Source organism: Brachyhypopomus gauderio, unplaced genomic scaffold (genome assembly GCF_052324685.1).
Source record: "Brachyhypopomus gauderio isolate BG-103 unplaced genomic scaffold, BGAUD_0.2 sc57, whole genome shotgun sequence".
NCBI lineage: Eukaryota > Metazoa > Chordata > Actinopteri > Gymnotiformes > Hypopomidae > Brachyhypopomus > Brachyhypopomus gauderio.
Window position 1 is genome coordinate 2134770 of NW_027506880.1, and position 4776 is coordinate 2139545.

At 45.4% G+C, this 4776-nt stretch overlaps 1 long non-coding RNA gene across 1 annotated transcript in view; it reads left to right on the plus strand.

Annotated features, from left to right (window-relative positions):
• The first annotated feature begins 4152 nt into the window (after positions 1-4152).
• Positions 4153-4776, plus strand: part of LOC143488981 (uncharacterized) — a 38656-nt gene continuing 38032 nt past the window's right edge. The window contains exon 1 of the long non-coding RNA XR_013124602.1: positions 4153-4241. This is a non-coding gene — a long non-coding RNA (uncharacterized LOC143488981). The remainder of the gene's footprint in view (positions 4242-4776) is intronic.

The window sequence follows — 4776 nt, forward strand, 5'->3', positions numbered from 1 at the left end:
AATCATAGAGAAGTATGAAAAAGGCATTCGTGTGACTTAGCATTGGAATTCAACTTGATGGTTGAGAACGTATTCATCCATTTTCAGTCATTTCTTTTGGGGGAAAATTGATTCGGAACTCGACTGCATCGCTTCTCCACGCTCCTTCCGGAAGGAATTAGCGTCATAGGTCCGGGGGTACTGTATATGTTTTTCCATATATATCCAACCAAATGTATTCAAAACTCCTGAGCTTGGACACGGGCCACTGGAGAAGTGATGGAGTACAAACTAGAGCTTAGATCTGGCCTAACAAATCAAACCCGACCCTTTCCGAGCCCGTGCACATTGTGTCCGAGCCCGGCCCGGCCCGACAAATTAACTGCGGCCCGAGACCGCTTTAAACCCAACAATTCCTTAATACGTGGGCCGTTATAGCTGCCGTTGTCAACTACACTTTAGAGTTGTTTTAAGTGAACAGAATTTTTAAAAGTTATTTTGATGAACAATGCAACAAGGACGACACGAGGACAACACGAATTAACAAAGTAATTATTGGATTAAATAAAAAATGTATTATTAAACTGAACAGGTCAACCCCATGTTTACGTCCTGCCAGTTGATTGTAGCCTCCTGCCTGAAAAATTAATTAGGAAATTAATTAGGCCAAATATACTGCCTGCTATAACGTAACAAATAATAGTACATTCATCATGAAGACATAGCCTACTTACAAGGTTCTACATGCTGTTATGTAAGAATAAGATCGCGTCGACAGTTGCAGGTTTTAGAGCCGTCCTTCTCTGCTCAATGGTTCGTCCCGCTGCGCTGAAGACGCGTTCACTGCTGCTGCTTCTCGCTGGAATGCAGAGGACGGCCCGTGCCTTTTGCAATTTCGTAGTTTGACATGTGCAACTTTGTATACATTAAGAATATTGTCGATATAATATTTCGTCTAATTATTACATAATTTTGCCTCTACCAATTAAGCTAATAGTGATAAAAAAAAAAATGCTCGATCACGCCCGGTCCGGTCCGACCCGAGGATAGTGGCGGGAAATACCGGACCAAGTTCGGGTTCGGGTGCGGGCAGAGAATCTAAACTCTAGTACAAACTCTATGCAGCAGAGAGGTCTAACTGTACACCTGTTTGCAATCAAATGGGTTGTAGATGGGTTGAAGTACCTCTGCTGTGGTTGTGGCCAATATAGGCATTGTGGGTAATGTAGGCATTGCAGGCCTTGTCAGTTGCAGCTTTGTTTGGCAAACTGCACTTTGTCATTTTTTATGTACAATGGGTTACATTTTACAAATCAGTAAGACTAATACACACACACACACACACACACACACACACAGACGAGTGCAACTAAACAAAAACATGATTTTGTTGAAATTTTCTCATGCACCCCCTGGTGCATCTTTCCTTGGAAAACATGACATGGCCAGAGAATTTGAGAAATGAAAAATGGTTCTCCCAGTTTATTTGTTATAATCCTACTGCATCTGTTTTGAACTCCTCGCACGGTAGAAGAAAAGCACAAAGGAGAAGATTAAAGCTCCAGTCTCCCCTCCCTTACTCCAGTCCTGTCTGTCTTCGCCTGGAGTTCCCCTCCAAACCACTGCACCTCTTCCCATCTGGCATCTGACACGCAGGGCCGTCTGCTCCCAGCATCCAGCATAGTGCTGCTCTCGTCTGCAGAAATCATCCAGGGGACAGAGGGACCGCCACCAGCATCCAGCCCACACCCAACAGCCACTATGGACATATTCCTTTGGTGTGTTTTGTCCATACTGTTCCACCCACTTCATCACATCTTTGTATGCTGAGCATCAGAGAAAGTGTGTGTGTATATATATATATATATATATATATATATATATATGTGTGTGTGTGTGTGTGTGTGTGTTTATTTTGGGGGGCACGATAAAGGAATGTTCCCATCCTCCTGTGGATGAGTTAAATTGCTGTTTATGCTCCAGGTTCGACTGACAGGGGTAATGTAGCAGTGTTTATGTTTGGGATGGTGCATGCTGGCACTGGGATGCATGTCCAGGCAGAACGAGGTGGAGGAACGAGGTGGAGGTGTGAGTGGTGGTGTGAGTGGAGACGGACAGGGTTGCGTCCAGTCTTAAATTCTTAATGTACAGAAAAGCAGTAATATACCCAACAACCACTGCAGCTCAGTGTCCTCCTCTAATACCACTCCCGCCGGCCAACCCTCCAATGAATATTGAAGTGGTCCCGAACAGGGTATTGAGTGAATTGAGCTCCTCTGTCTGCTGTTTCTCCCTCCGATGATCTAGCCTCTCGGAGCTGGGATCAATGGCTGGAAAGGAAATGAACCACAGTGGGACAGTAGCCCTGGACGCCTGCTTCCCACGAAAGGGCCGCCACATCCCCACCCCCACCCCGGCAACAGTCCACCGCCGCGGTGATGGCCTTCCTTCGCTGGCCTCATCTCACCCCTCTAACTCCCTTTCCCTGGGGCTCCCCAGGAACAACGGCAGACCAAAATAAACGGGTGTCCTTGTGTGGAGCTCCTCGCCCCCACATCTTTTGGCACGGTTGAGCGTTTCTTCGGCCTGCTCGCGTCAAGGCCCCCACTCTCACCCCCAGCCCCTGAGAGTGGGACTCACCTTCGGGAACAACGTGGCTCTCGTTTGCTTTGAAGTGCATCCCTTTTCTCATTGGTCAAGGAGGAATTACTTAAACAGCAACGAACAGACAAAATAAAGGACGGGAGCTTTGAGGAGGACACGAGGGAGGTGTTACAGAGCGGCCCACGGAGGTGATGGCGGCCCAGCAGCTCCCGAGACCCGGCACCCCTCTGCTGAGGAACCGCCGAGCCCAGTGACAGGCATGTTTACTTTGGAGCAGCTTCAAAGAGGCGTAGGAGAGATAACGAATCCGTAACCCCCGTTCCTGTAAACGCCACAGCGGCAGACCAAACGGAGACCGGGCTTGGTACTGAAGCCATCCCGGAACCAGGAAAGAAACAAAAGGAGAGGGGAAAAAAAGATTATTTTCTTTTTCTGTCCCTTCTATTTTTGAGCATTGCTGGGATGAGGGTTTGTGTGGAAGATTAGATGCAGTTAGGAAGAGAAGCTACTGTGTCAGCATCCGTTCTTACCACACACTGGAGTAATCGGAGTTGACTTGATGTTTTATATGACTGTAGCCATTGTCAAAGGGAATGTGCTAAATTAATACTTAAGAAATGCGTGGTTTGCTCAGACATGGCACTTAGCACAGAAAATGTAATTATATTAGTCACTAACTGTAGCCTAAATAAATACATAAATTATATTAGGTAATCTTGTGGCAAAGTCTCCTTGCTGTAAAATCATTCTATTTCATAAATTAATTCATAAAATATCATTGGGGTTTACACAATCCAAGACCAAAATGTGCAATACAGTATTGCATGCATGTGTATGTGAGGGAGAAAGAGGGAGAGGGAGAGAGAGAATATGGCAAGACAATTTGGTGACCTCATATTCTCTTTACATACATGCTGAGAATGTGTATGGTGGTGTACGTGTAAAGTAGTGTAGTAAAATAGCCTTACATTGTTTGTTACACATGGCAGTTGTAGTTGTAGTAGTGCTTTGTGCTTCTGAGGGGAACTCAGTCATGTGCACTTGATATGATACGGTACAGTATAATGTGATGTGATATGATATGATCTTACAGAATCTTCTGAAATTTGTCCTGCATCTCACAGCAGCTCCTCACAGATTCACACACCCCACAGAACACCTTTACACATGTTTACAAAACAACACATCCACACACAGCTTACACTCACTGCTACAACCAGGTGGACAAGTTTAGAGACCTCGAAAGGAGAAAAAAGCCTTTGAGAGCTGGGGGGGGGGGGGGGGGGGGGGGGGGGGGGGCACTGTGTCACAACTTCCATCCTTTGCAGTTGAGCGATTAGCATGCTGATTAGCCAACTTCTGGAAGTCCCAGTTTCTGTCATTGTACTGTGGTCAAATTTTGTGTTTCCTCTGCTTTCGGCGGGCCTGATTCGACTCGCCGTGTTGATTGTCAACCTCGCACACCTGACTGGTGAGCTGGGGCAGGGGTGTTGAAGCAAGACTACCACCAGACTCTCAGCGCCTGTGCCTCTCTATTGCCAGAGCAAGAAAGAAAGTAAGAAGTGTCGTAGCCTGCAGCACGATCGCCTCATCCAGTAGATGTGCAACTCAACGACTCGTGATCCTTATGAAAACACAACGGCGGATGTTTTGAAGGTGTAAGTTGTGTTTTTATTCCAAGCAATGAGTCGTCATGAATAGTTTTATGGTTATTGTCACCAACCAACATTATAATATAAAAATAACAATAAAACTTTAACTCGTTGATATAGCCAAATGCAATTGGAAATGAAAAGTTCGGAACAAGGTAACCCAGGGTAACGGTGTGCACAGCTTCCTAAGGTAAAATAGTGCGATGAGAGTTCCCTTGTAAAAATGTTATTGTAGAAAGTTCAGGTTACAGCTTTCCAGAAGATACTGTTTTAAAGCAACGAAAAAATGCTGAATTGTAAGTAAGGATATGTTGAGTTATTGGCAAACCACAATGTTTTACTGGAAATATGTGTGTGTGTGGGTGTGTGTTTTGTGTGTGTGTGTGTGTGTGTGTGTGTGTGTGTGTAGAAAGAGAGAGAGAGAGAGACTAAAACATCGACCCAGGTTTGTGGAACAGTATGACGGTATGTTTGGTTGAAGCAGGTGAAGGCCTGACTCAAACCTCAAAATGTTGAGGGTAGACACATGTGTAAAGGAGAG